This window comes from Scatophagus argus, chromosome 2 (genome assembly GCF_020382885.2).
Source record: "Scatophagus argus isolate fScaArg1 chromosome 2, fScaArg1.pri, whole genome shotgun sequence".
In the NCBI taxonomy this organism is placed as follows: domain Eukaryota; kingdom Metazoa; phylum Chordata; class Actinopteri; family Scatophagidae; genus Scatophagus; species Scatophagus argus.
Genome location: NC_058494.1, coordinates 25350465 through 25377130, shown reverse-complemented (window position 1 = coordinate 25377130; position 26666 = coordinate 25350465). Strand labels below are relative to the sequence as shown.

General features: G+C 40.8%; 3 non-coding genes across 3 annotated transcripts; all 3 read right to left on the bottom strand.

The window, feature by feature from the left end:
• Positions 1-3183: 3183 nt before the first annotated feature.
• trnap-agg lies at positions 3184-3255 on the bottom strand. Its single transcript has one exon. It is a non-coding gene; the product is annotated as a tRNA-Pro (tRNA).
• Positions 3256-4784: 1529 nt separating this feature from the next.
• Positions 4785-4856, bottom strand: trnap-cgg. Its single transcript has one exon. It is a non-coding gene; the product is annotated as a tRNA-Pro (tRNA).
• Positions 4857-7017: 2161 nt separating this feature from the next.
• trnap-ugg lies at positions 7018-7089 on the bottom strand. The gene has a single exon. It is a non-coding gene; the product is annotated as a tRNA-Pro (tRNA).
• Positions 7090-26666: the final 19577 nt, after the last annotated feature.

The window sequence follows — 26666 nt, the reverse complement described above, 5'->3', positions numbered from 1 at the left end:
CCCACTGCAAAGCTGTCTGTGTGTTTAGAATGTAATGTCATTAAATCCTTGTTGGTATAATGGTCATGTATCCCAATACATTTGTCCATGTAGTGTATTTGGTATGAATAAACAATAGTAATAAATTACTGATAAAAATCCAGATGGGAAGAAATATCCTCTTAAGAATGCTGACACTACCAGTAGCTGGGTTAAGTTAGGGATTGGTTGAATATGAACAAGAATTCTGTCAATGCTGGAAAAGTTGCTGTTTTCGAGGCCTTGACACTCAGCAAATGAGAAAGGAGGGTCTGCCTCCCTGCATAAGTCCTTTGTTCTGATTAGACCTCTGAAGTGGGCTGAGCCATGCTGACAACCACTGGAAAATTAGCAAACAGCGTGTGGGCAATCAATGTTATGACCTTTCAGGGAAGATCTGTGAAGAAAGCACTGCCCTCGCCAAAGCACACCAAAAGGATTAATTGTTTCTTCAGTGTTTTTTAAATGACCTATATTTAGACTTTCCTGATGAATGACTTGTTGCAGCTGTGTAATTATGATGTTAGTCTCCAGCTACCAAAAGGGAAGTATACTGATAGGTGCTTTACATTTCAGAAACCTTCAGGTGCTTTGGACACAGGTGGTCCCATCAGACCAGCATTCAACCTTGCAGATCGATAGGTACAGCCTCTATTACTAATTTTGTAGGCAAGTCATTTCCTGCTTTCTATCTTGTTATCAGGCTGAAGATGCAATTAGTGGCCTTTCCTCAGGCTTTATCAGAACTCCACATCAGCATGCTGTCTTTTAGCCTTGTTCAGAGTACAGCCAGTCCCCCCTTCCTACTGTGTCTCCTAATAACAGCACCATTGATATCCATTCCATTTATATGAAATGACTGATCAGCCTGAGCGCCAAGGCCAACTCTTCAACATAGCATTACATTAAGCTCTGTCCTCTGTCCACTTGCTCTTTCCCTCCTCTCTGCTTTCTCTCTCTCTTGCATAACTAACCAATCACTCTCCCAAATTACATTCAATGGTCCCATTATGAATGATGACAAGGTACCAGGAGGACCTGGCCACATCAGAACAGCTTTAATCATGGGGAAAACGCACAGCACAATGTACTAAAACACCCGTCTTGTGCTATAGGCTCTCAGCTGAAATTAGGTTAGCCACTGGGGAAAGTGACAGATATTGGTGGGTCAAACCATCTTGGCATGCAGCCGGCTTGGGCTTGTGTTCAGGAGCTCTGAACCTCAGAGTGCTGCTGCCCTCCATCCCAAGTATTGCCTTTATTTTCCCCCTTGATGTCTTCAGCCATGGAAGCAAAGAGGCAGGGATGGCAATGCTGGGGAGTGTTGCATTCAGACATCTTTTCTAAACTTAAGTACCTCAGCCAGGCAGTTCACGGTCCCCAGAGGATAAGTCATAGTGACTTTATACCTGGGTTTTTCATCTGGTGACACCAGCAGTGAAATATCTCTGTATGAAAATACAGAGCCCTGGACGACTTATCTCTTTAAGTTTGAGTAATATGTCTTCACATCTATTGGACAGAAAATTTTGTCCTCCAAAAGTCCTACAGAGCAATTTTGATAAGCTTTGAATTTATCCCCTGAATTTTCTTTCAACGACATAATAATTTTCATTTTTTCATACATTTAAACTTTAAGAATTTAAGACCTTCAAAAGTCATGACCACAATGTGATTGTTGCCATGCTGAAGTTTGCTACGATATTTTTTTAGACCTGCTGTCTAAATACAGCCGCACAGACTCTTTTTTGTTTTGTCAGCCATTCTGAATCAATTTCACAAGTCCTTAGTGCATAAAATCTGTTTAAAAACATGATGTAATTGCAAAATTGCATGTGTGACACTGAGAAAATCTTTCTCTCCACACAAGGGAAATAAACCTCTTATAGATAGATGGTTTTCATTTAATGCACTCGCTCTGCAGTTTCAAGTTCAAAAGAACTGTTCCCAGGTAACAATCTGCTTCCCAGAAATAACAGGATGAAGAAATACTGAAGTTTCTTGATGTATCAATATAGACAACTCTTGGTGCCAAGGAAATTTAAATGCAGCATATTCAAAAACAAAGAGGGCTTGATCTTATCCAATTATTTTGTTTCTATTTTTACACCAATAACAAGCCTCCTGCCAGCAAATCACTTTGCAATAGAAAGTGGCATGTTTACCTGTTTAATACAGCCGTGCATTTTGAAATGAACTGTTTAGGTTTTTCTTCATCTGCTGCAAGCGCTGACTTGATGGATTATGAATCCTTCTCACAAAATGGTCTAAAGTAGCTACAGCTTTCCAATTAAAGGTAAAGCTTGGTGTTTTCAGGCTCATTAGTTCTAGAAAGTTAGTGCCATAAGAGAGAGATGGAACAGAGAAAATGAAGAATCCCTTTTTTCCCCTTCCTGTCACAACATTTTCTGTCCCAACTCCAAACTATTTTTGTTTACCACCAGGACAGAGGAGGGTTTTAATTGAAAGCACTTGTCTGTAGCAACAGTAGGTATCTTTTATGCTGTCATGAATCAGTTTGATTTGAGAGTTGTTGTTTTTTTAAGTAGTAAATCATAATATGCCATATGGACGGGAACTGAACACTGAGTGTGAATGTGTACATGCACAGGACAAAGAGAGAGATTCCACATGAAAGTTCAATTTTTGGGCATGTTTTGATTCTCTTATGTGTTTTAGCACACACCCTAATAGAGCTAAAACATCACTGTGCCTTCAAAAACTTTTTTCTTCATAGAAAAAATATTTCATATTTTAATCTGTCAAAATTTAAAAGCACAGTCTGGATGAACCTTTGACACAAATAAAGATGAACGACACCTCTCCTCGGCCACCATATGAAATTGAATTGCATTAGTGATATTATTTGGAGCCAGAGTCTGTTCAGTAGTGATTAAGCAGCGGTTCCCGAGATGGAGATGGAGAGGGGTTTTTGAATTGTACTGCCGCTAACCACCAGGGGGCGATGCAAATGTTTCGGCTTCACTTTTTCAGCCTGTGTATCTGCTCCCACCTTTCAAATTAACCATCTGTTGGTCACACAGCTTGGGGAGGAGGTCTGCAGTGATCGATAGAGAAGGTTTTGTATTTTCTCTGTATTTTATAATATGTTAGCCTTATTAAGAGACCGCAGTAAAATGTTCTGCTCGTTGCCATTCTTTTCGTGGGCTCGTCCGGGAATTGAACCCGGGACCTCTCGCACCCTAAGCGAGAATCATACCCCTAGACCAACGAGCCACGAGAACAATCTTCTCTGTGTTACAAAGAGTCCGAGTCAATCAGTGATGGATGACATGAACTTTGGCAGAACTATACTGGCAGCTTCTCCAGTTCTCATGTCGTCCACCTTCACATGAAGTCAGTGGGATGAGGGGGTGTTAAAGGCTGTAATAGAAAGCCACTATAAAATGTGTATAAACAAAGCCAAGCACTGTTGTTTACATGGCGTCGGGCTCCATCGTGTAACTAGTACAGTAACACACCCACAGGAAGTCCATTAAAGAGTGATTTCTACCATAAGATTAATATCAAACTGTACAGTTCTGATCATTAGGCCCAGTTGGCTTCTGCTAAAACTCATCTGACGATCTTTGAGGCTATGTTTAATTTGGAGAGTAACTTTCTCATTAAAGGTAAAGTGTGTTATTTTCAGGCTCATTAGCTCTTTGAAATCATCACTAGAAGCCAATTTAAGTGTGTGTGTGTGTGTGTGCATGTGAGACAATGAAATGCTTTGGAATGCAAGATTCTACTTCCAGTCGCACTGTTTCCCCAAATTCTTAAAAGTATTCATTTTGATTTATTTTGTTTGTTTGTCTGTAATGTTTGTAATGTCTGGTAATGTCTGCAGATTTTCTTTCAGAGGAGTATTATTATGATTGAAAGTGCTTCTCTCTGGTAACAGTCGGCCTCTCTTATTTCAGCTCACTGATCATTTTGATTCGAGCCTCTCTTTTGAGTGCTGAGGGTAAACCACACGCAGACACTTCAAATTTGTGTTGGAAGCTAAATATCATTTTCATATTTAAAGAAGGAAAACCAGTTCAGGCTGCCATCCTGCACTCGCTCACATTCTGGCATCAACTCAGCCCCTGCCGCCGCCGCCGCCGCCGCCGTCATTCAGAATGAGTCTCATCAGCTCCACCTCCACTTGTCGGCTCTTATTTTCTCGGTCTGCTATACTCCTGCAGGAAGTGTTGAGATTAGTTACCAAATTCCAAATATGATGAAGTAGTTGTAGGATGAGTGCAGATTAAACCAAACCTATCCCTAGATGTTAATATTGTAACAATTTAGCAAAAAGGAAAACATTCAGTGATGTTGGCTTGCTGAAAGTCGGTTAACAAGCTTAGGTAACTTGGTCCCTAACTTGACCAAAGTAACTTATTCAAAAGATATTCCTGTCCATTTGACTCCTGTCCCATAACTGTCTGCAAACCATGTCCTTTTTGCAGATAATTTTGTGCTGAGGCAGATAAATCGCTCAATACAACTAAGAAGCACGTTCAGATAAGTTCCCCTGTGAGGGTGATGACTGAAGCAATTAGCAATATTGATTTTCACCAACCAAGGAAATTAGGTAATGGGGCAAGACTCCCCATTTTGTGGAATACATGATACAAGGTCTGTAATGCTTGATAAAGAGTCGTTTTTGGAGGGAAGCAACAGATTTTGTAGTTTTCTGTACTTTATAATGTCCTAATTCATGTTCACCTTACTGACATACCAAAGTTAAACATTCGAGGCACAGTTGATGCTTATGTTGTGGGCTCATCCGGGATTTGAACCCGGGACCTCTCGCACCCGAAGCGAGAATCATACCCCTAGACCAATGAGCCACAAAAACTGCTCTTAGTGGGTTTGAAAGAGTTCAACTCAAGATCCATCACTGTTGGATGTTGGTAAATACAGCATTGCAGATGAACTTTACTTGCCACTTCCTCCTGCTTCCAGGCTATGTGATTCATATACAGCATATACGTACTATACATTTTAGGGTCTTTTCTCTCTCTAACAAATGGCCACACAAAACAGAACCGCGGTCACCCCTGAGGTTTCTGCCTTCTAAAAGGAAGTTTTTCCTTGCCACTGTAGCCAAGTGCTTTGTTGGGTCTCCTTGTACTAAAAACTAAATTAAAGAGTTTGGTCCAGACCTGCTTTTGAAAGTGTCATGAGAAGTTTTGTTCTGATTTGGTGCTACATAAATAAATTGAACTGAATTGAAAATGGACTTTTTTTGGCAGCTTTGTTTGAAAAGAAAAACTATAAAGCAAGGATGACAAGGATGAGGCATTTAGATCATTAGAGCAAGAAAAGCTCACACCTAAAGTGCTCAGATGGATGATCATGTGGCTCTGTGAATTTTGCTTGGTGTTGAGTCTCATCACAACACAAAGGCCGTTTGTGTGTGTAGTCTGTGCATGAGTTGCCTGCGAAAGTCTGGTTAATGGTCTGTTTGAGTAGCTCTCTGCATCAATGAGATTTATTGTTATATTCAGTTTTAAGCCATATAATAACTCTGGAAGTGAGAGATAAATAAAATAAATGACTGCTTGATGTACAGGATGTAACTTGTGTCAGACCAAGTGAGTACATGTGTGTGCACGTAACAGGAAAGTGCTCTGAAGTATCAATCTTCTGAGTTAAACACACAAAAACAACAACAACAAAAAACTAAAACAAAAAAAGTCTAAAACATACATGTGCTCACACACCACACACACACACACACACACACACACACACACCAGTAGGTGGCAGTAGGGATGACCATGTGTAATTCCTCTGGTTGTGAATTAATATGGTTCCACTGTCCTGCATAGAAGACACTGAGACCATTTGTCCCTGAACCACGGAGCAGAAATGATGTCAGATACCTGTTTTCCTGTTCCTGTCTTTTTCAGCTTGCTGCATACATAATGTCGCAGTAATTCTTTTCCTGTCGATATTTTCTATGAGCGATGTAGCTTCTCAGCTGAAACTTGCTGTGTGATTACAGCAGCACTAACTGTGCGTCATGTTGTGCTTAAGAGCTGTGCAATTGTCACATTAGAACTAAATGGGTGACACAGAGGGTGCATTGACTGGCAAAATAAACAGACTTACAGGTTTACACCATCAGCAGTTTTCTGCCTTGCTTTTTCCTGTAATAAATGTTTATTTTCCGTAGCTCTCCTGTTCCTGTTGACTAAAGTAAGCGACACCCAGTTGGTCCATTTTGTGTGAAAGAAGAGTCAAATGAAATCCCTCTTTTCATGGGAACAGGCGAAGAGCCTGAACAAAACAAAAACCTGGGCCGAGAAAGAAAGTTTATGACCACCATAATGATACTCATGATCTCTGATTGGGGATTTAGATTTGGTCAAGCCAGCTTCCACAAAGAAAAGCTGCTGGGCCATACTTGCTTGTAGTACACACAAGCATTTTTTGTTTGTTTGTTTATTATTATTATTATTATTATTTGACTTACAGCAGGTAAAAGTGATGGAAATAACAGGTTTAAAACAAATTAAACTACTTTGTCATAAGGAGCACACAGCTGAAGTCTTTAGTGGACAAAGTGGGAGCCATACAGAATAATGAAGTCATTAAGGTTTTATTATCTTCATAACAAATATGTTGTGGCATACAAATCTGTATTCAGCCACCGTGTTTTCTGCATGTACCTTATTTGACATCTCTCCTCCCCTATGGACATCATGGACGCCTTCTGTCTTCTGATTTTCCACTGTCGTGCAGCATGCTGTGTTGGTCCTGAAAATCAAAAGGAGCTGATTCAGTCACATCACAGCACAACGAGGGCAGCCTGCACGTGTGGTTTGCCAAGTCCATCAGCATGAAATGTATCTGCTGTAAGAATTAAACAGGCAGGCCAGTATATTGGCATGCGGGTCAAATTACAAGCTGCAGCACACAGATGCTGAAAGTTCACCTTTTATGTTTATATTCGTTCAACTTATTGAATTTAAAAGGCTGAAATACACAAGTGAGTTGCACAAAGGGCTCGTCTGGGATTTGAACCCAGGACCTCTCGCACCCAAAGCGAGAATCATACCCCTAGACCAACGAGCCACGCAGATGCTGGTTTGTGTGTTATAAAATTCTTTGGCTGAACTAAACGGTCTGACCTAAATGGTCACCTCCTGCTTTCAGTCTTTGTAAAAAGCCAGGCTAACAGGTCCAGGGCCTCTGTGTAATACACATTTTAGGATTTCTTTTTGCTAGCTTGTGGAAGCTGGGGGGAAGAGGCCTGCAAATGTTTAAGCAAGTGTTTTTGGAACAGGTTTTGTACTTTATTATGTGTGAGTTAATGTTCATCTTATTGATAAACCAAATTCAAATGGTGGAAACATATTTGAAGCATTTTTGATGAGCTTGTCCAGGATTTGAACCCAAGACCTCTCGCCGACCAACAAGCCACAAAGTTACCCACATGTGCTCGAAAGAATTCAACTTAATTCCTCTTTCATAGGAGGACATCAAATACTCTCACAAAAGCTCTTGTGAGATATACTCAGAAGCCTGAGGGCTTTGAGCAGACCTCAGCTGGGATTTGAACACACCACCATCTTTGTTGGCAGATTGCTTTCCTTATATATTAGCTGTTACTCAGTATAGCTTCTCAGGGCACAATTGTTTTATCTGATATTTGGAGTTATTTTGCATTTTCAGCACAAGCAAACTTACCACAGGCCCATCCGGGCTTTGAACCCTGGACCTCTCACACCCTAAGGGAGAGTCATAACCCAAGACCAACAAGCCACAATACCATGAGTTTTCATTTCACACGTTGGGCCAGTTTATTCTCAGTAGATAAAGAGGACATCAACGCTCACTGACCTAACTGCCCAACCCGAACCCTACCTGCAAGGCTCGCCTCAGGGCAAGGAAAACGCGTGCACTGCAATCTGGCTAGCGAATCAGTTATGGACAGTTACTGTCACATCTTGTTGGCAGCCACTTTGGAGAGTTGGGCCTAAAAGAGAGTGAGAGAGAGAAATGAAAGAGGAGAGGGGAAACTTTTGGACAGGAAGGAGAACACTGGTGGAAGGTGATGTGGACTTGTCAAAGTGGGAAACTTTGAAGACTGTTTCTGGAGTGAATGTGCTGATAAAAGACCAAAAAAGATTTAATATTATATGTTTCAGAGGGCAGAGAAGAACCTTTGCTGGTTTCACTCTGTAGATTTTTGGACTTTGGGTAAATTTGACCACTGACCTGTTTGTCTGTTTATGTTAAACATCAGACTGAATATGCATTAACTGTACCAACTTAGACACTGATTTTATGCATGTACATGTTGTGCCTCTTCTCTGAATTCCCCCCAGTTTTTCTCCGCTTCATGACTCAAAGCCTCCGAGTAAGCATGTTTTGTGTGTGTGTGTCAGAATGAAACATTTTTAACTTGCACAAACAAACGTGTGTTCACCTTAATTTGTGTTACCTGGAGCAAATCAGGTCTTTCTGTGTTATTGCATCACTGCTTACATGTTCAGCTTGAACATCTCTTAAAAAAAATAGTTCTGATGTTTCACTATGCTAAATATGTGCAGACAAGCCAAGAATAATGAAGACGAGAGGGGCCAAAGCTAGGCCATTAAAAAGACAAAATGTCATTAGACTTGGACTGGTTTCTGCCATATTGCAATCCTGTGGTTGTAATTACTAAATGTGGGAGAGATAATGGGATAGAGAGAAGGATGTTAAAGCGGTGCAGCATAACATGCAGGAAGATGAGAGAGTAAAATCAGAGAAACAGCAACGAGAGGAGGACAATCATAGGAAGAGGAAGGCTATGGTGACCGGAGAGGGAGATGAGGAGGGAGAGGTAGAGAGGAAAAAACAATGGAGTTACATGGAGAGGAAGAGGACGAACAATATGTAGAGATCAGTTACAGGAAAAGTGGAAATGACAGGTGGAAAGTTAATGGCGAGAAAAGAGAATACAGTGAAGGACATCTCACAGGAGAAGGAGAAAAGTAAAGGTCAAAAATGGAAAGAGAGCGATGAAGGTATGTAAGAGAGAGAGCGAGCGAGTGCAGTTTGCAGCAGTAAACCATCCATCATCTCTGCTGTGGATTTCTCCAGGGACCTCGTCTTACTATAGAGGTCTATGTAAAACCTCGTGTGTAGTGCAGACTTCATTATTTGCTAACTCCACCATGTATGTCTCATTTGACAATAACGTCACTACGCAGATGGCAAGCTCCTTTGTTGGTGCTTGGTGATGAAAATGATTATTTTTTTCTTTTGGTACATTCAATCCTCCGGCTCACTGAAGCGACCTGGTGGCTCACCAGACCAGGATGTATGACACATGTTGACATCTGACATACACTCGCCTTCTTCTCTGTTTTTTCACCTTCCACTGTGATCTGATCAATAAAAAGCAGGCAGGCTTTAATCCACAATGAAGAAATCTCTAAAAAAAACTCAACCTCGGAGCAAGTGCAACGCCCTCGCTAATTTTGGAGATAAAACACAAAGCAGAGAGGATGAGAGGGGATGAGTCTTGCATGGCTAATGTAATAAGATGCTGAGTATCCAAAATGAGTGCAGATATAGTCAGACACTTACGAGTTTAAAAGCTCCCGAGCAAAATGGGTTCATCCGTACTGACATTAGCATCGTCAAAAAGATAATTTTGCTCTGGAACTAGAGCATCGCCATGCAGGAGGTAATACACAAAACACAATTAACTAAATGTGATTATAGTTCCATTTTAAGCCGATAAGGAAGTAAAAGATGCGCACACAATTGCACAAATCTCTTTAATCTCTTTCACATAAGGTGGAAATGATTTGAAGTAATTACAGTCCATATCATGGGAAAGGGAATTCTTTAAGACGAGCATATATCCAGGAGTCATTACACCAAATTATAGCTCATATAAAACAATATAATAAGGACATTAAATATAAATGCTTATACAGAATTTCATTGCAAAAATCCTCCTTTGTGGATCCCAGCCATAGGTTAAATCTATAACACCATATAATCAACTGGAGCGTACATTTAAATGGATTTTCTCAGCTGTAAATTTGCCCTCTAAGGATTCTTATTCGCATTTGGCTTGTTAATTCTGGACACCCATCCGTAGTTTTAATTAAACGGCACACTTAAAAATAAACAAAACACTGCTTAGTGTGGTTATTCATAAATCTGGATGATTAGAGTAAAAGCGTCGTGGCTAATAAAGGATTATTGAAGCCCAGTGTTCGTCCTGGGGAAGTTCATTTTAAAAGACCAAACTCCATAGTTTCATTAAGCGGAGTTCACTTTGCGTCATATCACCGAATGCATCATAATGGCAAACGTATCATTAGGATACAGAAATTAATGTCATTTGAAAGGTGCAGCGAATGTTCAGTATGATCGTCAGCACCACACTCAAACTTCACATGTGAAAGTTTCCTCAGAGGAGTTAACTCCACATCGTGAGTCTGTTTAATTAGGACCGTGGAGGCTTCTCATCACAGTGAGAATCAAAGGTTTTATCCCAGACCTGCGGGAAAGACGTGTAAAATATGAAATATGTATAGATGATATAATGAAGTGACAAAGAGAGGAACACTGAAAATGAGGAATATTTAGATCAGTGGAGGAACAAGCACACTGCACTCTGAAAATATTCCAGTATGAGTAAAAGTCTTGCATTCAAAACTCCTTTCTCACCAAATTTACTCACTTAATTACTTTACTGATTATTATGATGAAAATAATGAAAATAATGTGTCACATTTGACTGCTGTAGGAAACAAAGAAAAAACCAGAAAAATAGGCTTAATTCTTGTCACCTGTCTCATACATCATGTATTATTTGACCTACATTTTATTGACCATACATGAGATTTGTTGCCTGAAATCAAGTTTTATGCATACTCAGAAATTACAACATTTGTATAGTGACTTATGCAATATTCAGAAGGGCTTGTAGCTCCTGAAATATAGTGAAAACAAACTAAAAAAAAAAGATAAATAAATCATAGAGTATGAATTAAAAATCCACATTCTTATTCCTTCTAGAAACAGTTTGTGGCTGCAGATGCTCTGTGTATAAATTATAAAGCCACTGAACTACTCTACCATGGGTTAATTAGCGTTTGTGTTTAAATATATGCATGTGTGCACATGGCGGCTGTGCATATGTTGCAGTATACGTGCCTGCTCTCCTTCAGGTGACTGGTTTCATTTCACACCCGCGGGAATTAACTTGAGCGATTAGCCACAGAGAATTAATCAAAGTAACAAGCTGAAGGAAATCCTGGGGAGCAGCCAGACACATCCTTCATCTGGAGGACACACTTCAACGAGGTCCGTGGAGGCGCAGAGCTGAAGAAAGATCATCAGCCGTTTACCACGTGTGTACATGTACACTCCTCGGTGTAATGCCATCAGCTAAATGCCTAACATGTACTGCATACAAGTAAACTGCTAATGAACAGCAACGAAAACTGCAGGGTGGAATCACGCATGATGAGTATCTTCTGTGGGTAAAAAGTATTAGCAGTGTTCAGAGTAAAGCAGCTGTACACTGTAAGTGACTAACAATCACCCTCACTACACACTGCTGCAAAGAGGAAAAACCTTAGTTGGCAACTCCTAATGTCAAACACTGTGGATCACAACAATGCACACTGATACCCTCACAACACTTGAGACCCCTGAAAGGTGACAAAGGATTTGAAATAGTTTCAAAAAGCATTTCTCTACACCAAATGCAATGCTGCTGACAAATCCACGCAACACGCATGCAGCAGATGCTGATAAATGTGCCGTTCAAAACACTGAGCTCAGCATGTGATTCGCTCGAGAGGAAGCTAACGAGCAGATCGATGTAGAAGTAATGCTTTTTGATCGGCTGATCAACCCTCCATCTTACTTTTATCCTCTCCTTTCTTCATCGCCCCCTTCCTTCATCACGGCCTCAGCCTGTTTCCACTCAGGCGGCACGGCTCCAACCTGCAAGAGTGAATTATCACAGCTGCAACGCTTTTGTCCAGGTGCTGCTTTGTGCCAGTTGAGGAGATCTGCGCTCCTCCCCCCATTTCGCTCATTACAACTCCATCGATCCCGATCTGCGCTGGTCACATGACCACACTGTGAGGAACTGAGAGGTAACACGGACACACGCACACACACAATTTGTTGTGCAACTAAGCTATTGATTAAACAGAGGCAAAGTAACCATATACTTAACAAGTAGCTGCCTGTGATCGCAGCGAGAGGACATCAGCAGGGAGAACCTGCAGGGTTTCCTGTCACCTGACATCCGAGTTTCCATGGTTTTTGTTGTATTGTACACATTCGATCCGCTTCAGGTCAATCCTTATCTAATTCTCTCTAAAAATGACAGAAATGTGTCTGAATTTGTACTGCTGACCCTTTAAGTTGTCAGACCAAATATTCACCTCCATGTGCCTCCACGGCCCATTTTGTTTTTGCTGCATCATTTTCCTTTTCTCCGATCCTGAAATTCCTGCAGCTGGGCCAAAAGTCCGAAGCATACAAAAAAGTCTTTTCACACTGTGGCCACTTCTTTTTGACAGGAGGAGGTTCACACCAGTAATTTTGGATCAAATCAACAAGATGTGAGAGCACCCTGAAAGTATAAATCTTCCGTTATCATTACCATTATCATTCAAGAAGTGAAGCTTAAAGGTCCCGCCTTACACAAGGCTTAAGCCTATTGTAGAAGAAAGAAAGAAATCCGCAAAGAAATGTGTTTTTAAAAAAGCCTGAAATAAGACTGGGCTTAATCCTTGTCTGGGAAATGTCCTGAACTGCACTAAAAGAACTTAATCCCATTTAGGCAATTTTGAATGTTGGCAGTATATGAATGTATGGGATTTCAACCAAGTGTCCACTCTGTGGCCTCTTTCAACAGCTGGTAAAAGCTGTAGGGGCTGTTGCTGAGGTCACATATGTTCTCGATATTGACCTCATGCCCTCCTTTATGATGGAAACCACAAAGGCCCAAATAAAAGTTTAGGGCTTAATCTTTTTCTGCTATTCTCAAATTCTCCTGGTGATCGATTGCTTCATCCAGTTCAAAAACAACCTCTAAAATGAGAGGAATTATCTCCATTACTCCCCTACACATGACACTTACTGTTGACGTTTGTCACCAGATTAGGTGGTGCGGCAGCTCTTGCTGCTATCGTCTAACTGCTATCTCTTCATCTGCCCTCGAGGGCTTGATCTCAGACGTTCCCTCCGACACACACGTTTAGTTTCCAGCTCAATAACTGCACTAACAACTCTCTCTGTCCCTGCACGGTGCCTCAGTTTGTTTTATTTGCCTTTTAGCTATTGATTGTGCTTTGTTCTGGCTAACGTCTGGAGGCTGACAGATATGATGTCTGTTTGTCCCAAGCTGTTATCTGCTGCTCATATGGATTTTAATTATATATATATATATATATATGAACAAAACAAACAAAATTAAGAATTAGAATTGTCTGTACGTTCAATTAAGTCTGTTTGGATAAGTGAATGGGGTTCTAATAAAGGATCATAATGTGTTTTTGTTTTGTCCTCGGTTTCTGTATTCCCTGGTTAGTCAACATCCTGTGATTCCATTTTCCCAGTGACTTCGTCCTTCTGTGCTGTTCTCTCTCTTAAATGAGCAAGTTAATAACATGGTTCTCATAGTTTAAGTCATTTCCACATAAAACATGACCTGCAGGTCTCATTATCAAAATCTACATTTATTATGACCATTCTAAGTAGGAGAGCTCCAGGTTAAATTTCTTCAGTGATGAAGAGTCTCATGGAGACTCATGGTTTCTGGCTTCCATCTTGGAAAGCAGATTGTTAAAACAGTCGTTCTCACTTCCAGCTCATCAAATACAGCCGCTGGGTCTTTAGTTACCATTTGGTTCCACAAAGAGCTCATTTCATAAACAGCATATCTGAGCCACTACAGCTGCAACACAGGTACCACACAGAAACTTTCACAAAGGGCAGCGAATGTGTTCTGGACTGTCAAAGCGCCAGCGGACTTCCTGCGTTTCCAGAGCGAACATGAAGAGGCTGACAGCAGCTGCTCAGGGGCTGGTTAGCTCAGTATTTTCTTGCCCTCTGCATGACGAGGGCTCCACGAGGCCTTGCCCGCTACAGTGCTGGGGAACACAGCAGTCTTTGGGGGTCATCATATCATCGCTCATCATGGATCATGGAAACACATTCCTTTGGCAGTTGAATCAGTAAGTGTAGAGATGCCTGCTCCTGGACCAAAGCACGGGATGGAAAAATCAAACGCTCAGCCTATTTTGCAATTGCAAACCCCACCGCCAGATTAGAACGTTTACATTGGGGTAATGTAAGCTTTTGAAAAATGTTTCTAAAAACTGTAGCTACAATATGGTTAAACTTAGGGAAAGACTGTGGCTGTGGTTAAACAAAAGCCTGCATGTGGGAAGAAGAGGATTGCTAGCATGGATGCGTGCATGGATGTTAGCAGTTCAGGTTTCAGTATGTTTCACAATTTGGCTTTGCAAATTTGTATTATGATGAAGAAAATGCATTCAGCGCGTTTGTTAGATCTCGAGGATGCACACATTGCTTCACAAGAGGAAGCCACAGAGCGCCTTTTTGTTCGAGGCCTTTGACATAAAATGCGCCCTCCTCCTCCTCGCTCTTGCTTTCCACCTCCTCACATAGACAGGACACTACCTCTTCTGCACTGAACACTGGATGTAAATCATGACGTATGGAATTGTCCAAACTTCAACAAACTCCATATTTTCACATTTTCTCTTGAAATGTTGCTGTAGCAAAATATTGATACATAAAAGATAAATGAAGCTGTTCGGGCTGGGACTCTTTTCTCCAGGGTTTTGTAATATTGGAACTTAAGGCTTTATTGCTGAAGTTCCATCAGGCCTGTCGGCTTCACAGCAGGACTCCTCATGTCAGAATTTCTTTCTTTTTTTTTTTTAAAAAAAAGGAGCTGAGATTCCTTGTCGAGCTCATTATACCTGAAATCTCTGTCTCTTTCTCTTTCTTTGTCTCTGCTTATTCTCTTGTCTTTCTCTCTACTCATCTCCTTATCTGTCCATCTACATCAGCACAGGCCAGCTAAGGGAAATGTTTTCACTCACTCTTTTTCCCTCCTCCCTTCTTCCCGCTGTTTCTCCTCCTTCTCCTCGTGGCCATGGCATCAATAATTCACAGTCCCCTGCGGAGACAACCGCCTGGTGGACTGATTAAACATGAGCAAGAGAGGAAGACAGAGAGAGAGAGAGAGACGTGTGAGGGAGATACAGGGGAATAATGACAAGGAAGATAAATAAATCTTGAAACTTTGAAATGCACTAAGACATACAGACTGGAGATGTGCAAGTGAGTAGAAATCAGTATAATGTTGATATCCAAACCATCTTTGTGTAAGTGTGTGTGCGTATTCTAGTACCTCAGCCAAGACGAGAACCAATCCGGAGGACATTTTATGAAGGGGCTTTCTCAGGGTGCAGACTTGGGGTTTAGCAATAAATTTGAGGTTATGCTAATGGACCAGAGGTGAAGGCTACTGCTAATGTAAATCTGAGTGTGCGTGTGTGTGTGTGTTTGTGTGTCACAGTATGTGCTCAACCCAGCCATGCAGAAAGCCCAACATTATCCCCATCATCAAGTGGGCGTGGGCAGCATAACTCAGCCATCTCTGATTTACACAGCCTCACTAATGTCCCGCCGTCAGGTGAAGGAAGCATCCCATTAATATTGTCTCCTCTCTTTATATCTGCCACTTCCTTTCCTTCCCATTCGCCAAGCAGTCACCCGTGAAGGAGCTTATCTTGAATCTTGTACTGTTGTCCCATTTTGCAGTAGTTCTGTTCTCTACCTGCTTAGACTGTGATAAGTCTCTGTCAGACAGGCGTTTTATTTTTCCATTGATTGTTTTAACAATGCATGAAAAGGAAAAAACTGTACATGTAGCTTACATCACGGGCCTCTGTGAGCAAAACACTGAGCAGCAGAGATTTGTCTCCTGAATGTGACTCAACTGCAAGGAGCCTTTTCCTGTTAATATTTACAGTACTGTTGCTGTTTGTTATGCAAACTCACACAAATGTATTTCAATTTGCAGTGTTTTAAATATATTTATACCACTGCAAAGGTTAAGACGTTTTAATGTTATTTTCTGGAAAACTGACATCCTGATGATTCATTCACCTTTCTGGCTAATGTTAAACATAAACTATGACATGACAGCTGGCCATTGGGTCTATCGGTCAGCCTTGATCGGAATTCAGTCAAATTCTTGTAATCACTTACAGTCACAAAAAATAAAACGTTGATACTGATTCTTCTCGCTTGCATCATATTTTGGCCGGGAACAGAAATTTCAGCATTAGATGAAATTTCATGAACTCAGAAGTAGGGAACCGCTTTAACTTTGAGTTACTGGCTCGTAAAACCCAGACTTCCCTGACTTACATCTCCGTTCGTGTCCAAAATGTCCTGTAGGCACAGACTTCTGACTCCATGACTTACCAAAATGAGGGAGGCTGATTTGCTTATCTGCCAATGAAACAGCCAAATAAAAAAGACGGATAAGTAAAGATAGATTAATAATAAGGAAGTGGCCAAATGAAATGAGACTTATGAGGACTACAAATTTTGTTAAAGCTGCCTGGCTGTTTGACTACAAATCTTCACTCAACTGGACTGATGCAGGCTCAGATTTGGCAGAAACCAAGTGGTTTTGCTTAGAGTGGTGCTCCCTCCCTAATTCTGAATAATGCTCAGAAATATGTGACATTTATCTGAAACAGCCATCATCAGTGATTAAGACACTGAACAATAATTGCTCCTGTAATGCATAAGCTTTCAAACTGAACATTATCGTAAACACTTGATTAAGAGGTTTCAGATATTTTAAAACACAATATTCTTTCCTGTAAATGGGGTTGTTCTTCACTGTTTGGGCTCGGCCCCTGACTTCCAGTGAAGGGAAATCTTAATGCTTCAGCACACCAAGACATTTTGGACAATGCTATGCTTCCAACTTTGTGGCAACAGTTTGTTGAAGGCCCTTTTCTATTCCAGCATGACTGTGCCCCAGTGCACAAAAGCAAAGCTCCATAAAGACATGGTTGGATGAGTTTGGTGTGGAAGAACTTGACTGGCCCACACAGAGCCCTGACCTCAACCTCATCCAACACCTTTGGGATGAACTGGAATGGAGATTGTGAGCCAGGCCCTCTCATCCAACACCAGTGCCTAATCCCACAAACGCTCTACTGCATGAATGGGCAGACCCTCCCCACACAGAAACACTTCAAAATCCCTCGGCCTTCCCAGAAGAGTGGAAGCTGCCACAGCTGCAAAGGCAAGGACCAACTCCACATCGATGTCCACGCACTCAGAATGTCGCCGTTGGTGTAATGGTAAGGTGCCCCAGTACTTTTACGCACTATGGAAAATACCATATTGTACTTAATGAAAGAGGATGGTTGTGTCCTGGAGCCTGACAGCAGCCATTAAATATAGTTCTGATACAAGATGATTTAATGAGGGTTTAAAAACGTACCACCTGCTTTGGAGGCTTGGAGGCGAGGCAGGGGGATTAATATTTATCGTTGGTGCCTTGAAAGCTGTGGCAGAGCTAGAAAGTTATGTTTTCATGAAGCCCCCCCCCGGCTTGTCAAATTTGTACGGTTACAGTTAATAATTCACTGGCGACACACAGGACTTGTGGAGGACTTGCAGAAACACAACCACACACATGCACTAACGTACCTTTTTCATGCACTAACGTACCTTTAACCTACCTTTAACATACTTTTTTGAAATCATTGGATTGCATCCATCTGTGTTGTAATCTGTAATCTGTGTTGTGATAAGACATTCAGCTTACTTACTAACTACAGTTAGGGAATTCACACAAATCTATAGTCACACCAGCTTATGCTGTGGAGTCCACTTTTACATGACTGTGAGACGTCATTGCCTCTTAATGATTCCTGCCAATGCCTTAGGCTGCATATTTATTAGTGTCATATTAGGAGGAAATGGAAAGAATTCACCCAAGGGGACTGAATAATTCCATTTATTTATGGGCCTGTGCGAATAGTGAAATACTGTAACTGACAGAGAATATGAGCAGACGCTCGAGGCAGGTGTACTGTGTGTTTCTCTGCGTGTGCTTACTTGTAAGTCTGTCTGCACCAGTATATAGTAAGTTGGCGAAACCGTCATTGGAACAGTATAAAAGTGTACAGAATCACAAGTTTGGGTTTGGAACCACTGATTGTATGATTTGATTGATATACCCTCTTGATATCATACATCATAACATGTGCAATAGGCAATCAGAAAAAAGTGCAATAATATCTAACATGTGCGATATATTCACTACCACCTACCTGGTCTGTTCTTGACTGATGTTTTTATCCCAAATACATCTTTTCAAGGACCACAACAACGGCCTGCAGACTCCCCGGATCTCGACCTGATCGAGAAACTGCGGGATACACCGCAATAAGCCAAACCCACACTTCCACCAGGTGAGGCCTCCACCCTCAAAGCACAGGACCCAAAGGTGACCACAAAATCCACCGCCCAGAGGTCCTGTGTCCCTTCCTCTGACAGGTCAGAGCTGCTGTGGCAGCACAAAGGAGGACCTACAAAATATCAAGCAGGTGGTTTTAATGTTGTGGCTGATTGGTGCACTATGACAAGCCAACGATAGAGCCATATGTACGTATAATTATAAATGTCTATATTAGCCTCTGTACATGTAATTCAATTCAGTTCAATTTAATTTTATTTATATAGCAACTTTTACAATCAAAATTGTCTCTAGGTGCTTTACAGAGACCCAGAGCCTGAACCCCCAAGCAAGCAGAGAGTGGCAAGGAAAAACTCCCTTTTAACAGGAAGAAACCTTGAGCAGGACCCGACTCACAAAGGAGAACCAACCCGCTGATAGTCGGCAGGGTGAAGGAGGAGAAGAACAGGTGGACAGGACAGAGAGGATGAAAGAGAGAGAGAAACATACATGCAATAAGTATGTATATTAAGGGCTCTGAGTAGAAGTATATCAATTCTCTAAATCACCAATTCAGTTTGACTTTCAGTTTTACAGTCACAGTTCGATTTGATTTTTGATTTGAATACATGTTCTAAATGACTATAGATTAGCTAGATTTAAAAATAAACAGAATGAGTAGATTGGAAATAAAATACTGTGAGAATCAATATTGAACATCCCTTGCAGACAGCTGTGGCATTCACAGAGACCTGTCGTGATCCGTTCCCTCGTCGATAATGAGTTCACAAGGTCATCACTGTGTGCCATGATGCAGGACTCCGGGGTCCTGCAGCACCGAGATGAAAACCGTTTAGAATGATGGCAGAGAGTATGAGATTTGATATTTTTCCTCTTTGGGGCAAAAAAAAGAAAGATAAATCCATAAAAGATCACAGAATCGTTGGATGGAGAGACATGAGAGAGGTTTTAACATCTGCTGGAAATAAATGTTGGCCTGTAAGAACACACCCCAGATTACAGTCGAGGACAGCAAATCCGAATGCTCTATGCTGCTGTTTAATTTTAAATTTAATTCTGCAAGGCCTGGGTAACTCAAGATGACAAGACAAATATAATTACTGAATAAATGAAGCCCAGACTTTATTCAACCAGCTGATGTTTGGTTGGGGAAAGATCGTGATCGTGGACTGCACGCCACCACCCTGACCTCCACGCTCTTTCAGAAATCATCCTTACTCGATTAGCAGCAGTTCGCCAGGTGTAAGGAGGTGAGAGCACAAGCAGGATTTTAACCTAACTCTCAGGCTCTTTTTTTTTCAGTTACTCCCTTTATGTTTCCTGTGTACAACTGAGTACAGCCCTACAAATGTGTTTAAAGAAAGACTGCCTGAAAGTGTGTGCCGCAGGTGCCGTTTACAGATTTATTACAATTGGCCTTATGGCAGGGTCTCCTCTCCACATTTAGCCAAGCTATAAGCTTTTTAGACCCACATTACATGAACTAAGCTGACTTTCTGCACAGCTACACAAAGAGTGCAGCACCTCCTGCACCGGCAGTGAACATCAGTTCTGGATGGAGATCAGGTGCCGTGGATTTTCAATATGAATGTAGTTCACTGCACCTGGACTATATAGCAAACGTGTTTGGTATGTTCAAGCCACCATGCAGATCATGTCTCTCTGACCAATAAGCTTTCAACATGTCTCCACGCATAAATTATGAATGTGACAAATGTGACATGGCTTCCGGCAAAGCAACGTCTTTGCACCCTGCCTGCACCTGAGGAAACCTCTGATCAATAGTTTTCTCAGCAGCATATAAAGACAAAGCTTCTTTGTCACTGTTCAGTTACATGATGAACAAAGAATATAATTTCACTTTGATTTCATGCTACATGAAGATGACAGCTAAATCAAAACTTTCTGATGCAATGGCGAGAGATTATTATCCATGAGGTGTTGAATATTGCGTCAAATAAGTGGAATTACAGGTTCTGAGGAACAAACACGGACACAGAGATGAGCCTTTCGTCACAGGATACCAAAAAACAGAATTTGTTGCTAAATAGAGACAACCTGTCCTGCTCAATGCCAACTAATGTGACAGATCTCTGGCTCTGAACAAGACATTTTTCACTGCTGTTATGCCTCTACCTGAATCATTAATGCTCTTTCAAAGTCATCCAATACAAATTTAAAATATTCAAAAGTACCTGATTTCATGTTGTGTTTTGTTGCTTTGAAATGACAGCATTTCTGCTTTATGGAGGTGTACACAATGTCAGCAACTCACTCCGGAGCAAACAGCCTGTGAAGACCATCTTAACTTCCTCTGGCTGATTCTGGAGATGTTCGTGTAAAACTGTGCAGAGATCAATGACAATGAGAATTTCTCCACTGTGGAAGTAATAAAGAAAATCTTATATTATCTTATCTTATCAGTCAAGTTGATTGGAGAGTGACAGGAACTAGAGGGCTTGATGCTACCAGGAAAAGTTGAAAGTGGTGGAATGTAACTAAGGGGTAAGTACATCTGCTCATTTATTGTACCATACATAGATTTTTTTATTGTCACTTTGTACTTCGTTTTTCCTTTACTTCATCAAATTTCAGAAGGAAATATTATACTTTATTTTCCATACCTTTTATTTGACAGCTGTAGTTACCAGTTACTCTGCAAATGTAATTTTAAAAACTAAATCCAAGTTTAAAAGTGTGGACTGCCTATTTAAAACCTCTTGGATGCCACACACAAAAAAAAAAAAAACATCTTGGTTGTAGCTTGGCAGGATGTCCTGATTAATCTGACTGACTGAGAACCAGAGGACCCACTGCAGTAGAGACTCATCTGTGTGCTCGGCTTTATTGTCCATTTTATTCTAAATGGGACCATAATTTACAATATGAACCTCGTGCTATATTGAGGAAGACTTAAAATTAGAGACAGAGGATATAAAATCATTAGGAAACTGTTTACTGAGGTAATAAATCAACTGAGATTAAAGTCATTTTCTCATAAGCTTGCATACAGTCTGGCTACCTGATAAATCGCCCTCTGCTGGCCATTAAAAAGAATGCAGGTTTAAGTCACCTCTGCATTGGTTTCAATGGTTTTTCATATCCCGAATCTCAGTCCATAGCTCATATAGTTAATGATTAAAACTATGAGAAAAATATGAGAAATTTTCAAAAAATACAATATAGTTTTGTATATCAGAACTTGATCATCTCCTGACCCCTTGGTTTTATCTGAACCACTGAACTAAACAACCTAACTAACTCATTAAAACTAGCTGCACTTGGAGCAGCTCTGACAGTGAAATGCTGTTTACACTTTGATGTATTAACGGAATAGGTTTTCTTTTAATTTAGTATTTTGATATTGTTGTATTGGTACTTTGACTGAAGTAAATGATCTAAGCAACACTTCCACCTCTTTCATTTGCTGTGTCTAATCTGCAGGCAGGCAGCAGCAACAAGTCCCCAGTCTTCACTAATGAGATGATGTATAGTGGATTCAACCTTGCCATTATTTCATTATGATGTTTTCATTGCCAGTAATGTAAAAGTACAGCAACAAATTAAAAGTTAAAAGCAGAATGCAGTCTCACCAGTACTGGATTGTTTGGTTTCAGTTGACAGACATGGGTTGTTTGCAGCCTTCTCAGACATAATGTTAGATGATGAACGTCCTCAATTGCCACTTGAAGCTGTGAGAATATCAAGTTACCAACTGAACCTTCAAGAGCAGGAAAGATAAGCACCTTACCTCCCAGCCTCAAGGTTCTTCATCTCTTACAGGTTCAGTCTGAATGTTACAGCAACAGCTTCTTCCAGAAGAACAGCTTGCAAAGGCACAGCTGCTTTCCCCCGTAAGTCTTAACAAGGCAGTTTTCTAAGATTTTCTTTTCCTGGAGCTAGCAACTGATTGTATGTTATTACTCTCCAGTGGAACGATCACTCTGTGGGCCTCATTTTTAAAACTGAGCCACAGGGTTTTCAAAACTCATAGTGGTAAGAACTCCTCAATCCACAGAGAACCGTGCCCTCCTATGTGTAAAAACATGAATATCATAACAGTTTAATTTAGCAAGATTTTAACTTCTCCAGGGTAAAACATCCCCTGCAGGCAAAGAATTTTAATCCAGCCAGGACACCTCAACACGGTCCTGCTGACACACTGTTGCCTCTGAGTCATGCCATCTCATAAAAGAATCAATTTTATACATCCCAGGGCTGTTTTGAAGTGCATGAGATCCATTCATATTTCAGATCTCAATCCCTGAATAATGTAGACCTACACGGGCTGAAAATGATGTTTGACCAAAAACTTGCCTCAGTGTGGTCTGTGCTGCTTGAGGAAGACAGACAGACTTTCATGTATGAAGATTCTGAACTGACCTACAAAGAAAGAAAAATATACTCAGTAACACATCCTGTGGGGAAAGATTATGTTAAAATAATCTGATCCACGCAATGTTTTATCTTTAACACCAAATTTGATTTGCACACTTTTGTGAATAATATGGGTGAAATGCACTGTAACTGAGCTGACAGCACAAGATTATGAAGACTGCCATAACAAAATTTATCTCATGCAAAAAAATAAAAAAAAGCTAAATTAAAGGATATAAATCAGATATGTTTCATTAAGTCATTTCCTTATTTTGGTATTTTGGTATCACCTAATGTGCTGCAGAAGATCAAGAGAAGATTTAATGTGATTTCTTTCTTCTTAGTTTAGCATGTTAGCCGTGTAACATTTTCTGATCAGCACTAAGAACAGCTGAGGGCGACTGGTATTAAATCTTTCAATAGAATTTTCGGTCTGATGATGGTGCTTTGGTGGGCTTTCCAGAGTTGTCACAAACCATCCTATGGAGGCATGAATGGATTCTACAGTATCTGACAGTGTCTCAGTATCTCTTCCACCAGAAAGCTGAACAAATTTAAAAAGGCTGGATTCAATATTGGTGGAGACATTAAATACTGCTTCCAAGCACATCTGAAAGCTGTAACCCAGTCCAATCTCAAAACCTGGCAAAAGTTTCTAAAAGTCTTATTCTGCCACATGTGCATTACATATAGAGCAGCTGTTCTTTATACGAGCCCTAAACTGGACTCCCATTGTATAAGATTTTGTCTCAGGGTCTCCTTTTGATACAAATTTTGCTTTTAGATATTTTAATTGAGAAAATGTATAAAAACCCATGAAAATGTTCAATGTTCTGTCATTGTGTTACTCATGGATGCAGCTGTGATGAAAGTGAGTTCCCTTTAAGCTGGGGACCCCCTTACACCCCCTCAGGAACACGTGGGAGTCCCTGAACCTGTTGATAGAGACAATCAAAAGGATGTAATAATGCTGGCATAAAACAATAACAAAAACAAATATATGTTACTGGAAGACATGCACATATCGATGACATGACTTCTTAATATTACCCACAGGGGCCCCTCTGGGATATTGTATATTATTTCTCGCTAACAGTGGTTTGGAAACCTGTGCAAATTTTCATTGATCAATCAATTAAGTAGTTCTGCACAACTGAACAAAAAGGTTGATTGATAGAAAAGTTAAATTGATGGCATAAATATTGAGTTGTTTTCATTGTTTGTTGTTTTAACCGAACACAGACAGAAAATCAATAGAGACTCAGAGAACTGGGGATAACAAGGCTGTTTGTGAATTAAATACGACTCTACTATTCATTGTAGCTTCGTTTGAGGCATCTTGTCAATACTGGAGAAGAGTGAGGTCCTCTAAATGCAGGGAAAATGTATAATTTCATAACATTTATTTTTAAACAATGCAGAAGCTGAAGCTGCTCTGCATTGGGTTTACCGTGAAAGAAATGACCAGAAAATATGAAACAGAAAGAAAAGGAGAAGAAGCTAAGGAACAAGATGATATGTATTTTACTGAACCCAGAGGCAAACTTGAGTGTCACTTTACTCCAAAGCCCAAAGGATGCACACTCACCAGTGCTAACTAAAGGCATCCAAAGCAGCACACATGCATAATGTAAAAATGCAAACTTTCTCATCCTGACTGATAAAGATGATGCAGATGTCACCACTGCGTTATGCCTTCAGGTGCCCCTGAAGGCTTTGGTGAAGCACACCCAATGAGCTGCTCTCAGGTAGCTTCCTGGCTAGCGCTCATCTCTCCTCTCTCCTCAAGGCCAACAGGGCCCGAGGGGCTCGCCAGGCCGCTGGCCAACATTTGCAGTCCAGGCAGGAGGTGGTAATGTGGGGCTACCTCTTGATCCTGGATGGTAAACGCTGAAGCCTGTTAAGGAAAAGATAGAAGGTAAAATAAACTGCAAACAGTAGTGTGCCTTCATGCCCCTCAGGCAGCACAATGATTTTCATTCATAAAATTTAAATAACTTCACTGGAGGTGGCTAAGTGCTTTCCACAAGGACGCATCAAGGTCTGGATCCTGTAATTACTGTAATTTAATTAAGGTACAAAACTCATCATTTTGCACCGTACATCCTCTCTGAGCACACTCAAACATATCACAATATCACTGCTTTTGGGAATAAATGGTGATGGCGTCATCATAGATGTCGCTACAGAGCATTGACACATTCATCATGCAGGAAGATGTTATTCATCTCCAAAAGTTATACCGGCAGGACATTAACGTAACATGATCTAAAATTCATCCATGTGATCGAGGCCTGAAAGACCCTTCACACACCTGCTTCTCAAACTTCTCCATCAATGACCATCTCATCCACAAACAAACCTGACTCACCAGGGCGTGGATATCGAAGGTGTAAACTTCTCTCTACCAGACACTGACGCAGCACTCTGTGGTTACAAACAGCTCATGTCTTATTCATCTCATTGTTTAAGTAGTGTAAGAGTCACAGCGAAGAGAACTCACCTCCCAAACAAGTTTATTTATTAATTTGGACTCAACCAGAGACAAACTGCAGCGAGCTTTTACCACTGTCAGCAGAGTTGACCGTGTGTATTAGTGTGATTATTAATGACTTCTGAGGAGTTGCAGAGCGTGCAGTCAGCAGTTTCTGCATGTCACAGAAAAGAATGCATGTGCAATTTACTCAGGGCTTTTATCCACTCATTCGTGTTTACACTGATACAATACCTGTATAAAAACTGTTGTGCTGATCATACAAAGCAGTCCTGTCGGTCACAAGTGATTTATGAAGCAGTTAGTTAGTTGATTGATTAAACATCAACTAGCTGCAGATATGGGGAAATAACTGTGATTGAATAAGACTTCGGACTCCTCATTAAGTGCAACTAATATCTAATTTGATTAAAACAAGCCACAGCTATTGAACTTCACTATATAGACAAAAGTATCCAGACACACCTCTTTATGGGGCTGTTCTTATAGGGGTTTGGGCTCGGCCCCTGACTTCCAGTGAAGGGAAATCTTAATGCTTCAGCATACCAAGACATTTTGGACAATGCTATGCTTCCAACTTTGTGGCAGCAGTTTGTTGAAGGCCCTTTTCTATTCCAGCATGACTGTGCCCCAGTGCACAAAGCAAAGCTCCATAAAGACATGGTTGGATGAGTTTGGTGTGGAAGAACTTGACTGGCCCACACAGAGTCCTGACCTCAACCCCATCCAACACCTTTGGGATGAACAGGAACGGAGATTGTGAGCCAGGCCTTTTGGTCCAACATCAGTGTGTGACCTCACAAATACTGCATGAATGGGCACAAATTCCCACAGAAACACTCCAACATGTTGTGGAAAGCCTTCACAGAAGAGTGGAAGCTGTTAGAGCTGCAAAGCTGTCTGTGTGTTTAGAATGAGGTGTCATTAAAGTCCCTGTTGGTGTAATGGATTGGTGTCCCAATATTTTTGTCTGTATAGTGTATTAATCACTCTTTCTCATTATTATTATTATTATTATTATTATTATCAGACCTTACCTGACAACCAAGATACCATTTTTCACAGTCAGTTCACAATGCACCATCTACAAGTGCTGCTGGTAGACTTTCTTCTCAGTTATTCCTTAAATGAGTAGTTATGATGACCAAACTTTACTGTGAAGTGCAGCTCTGCAATCTGTTGTTTGTAAACAACAGTTGTCCTTTGGGTGACATTAAACACGTACACACACACACACACACACACACACGGTGCAGAGAT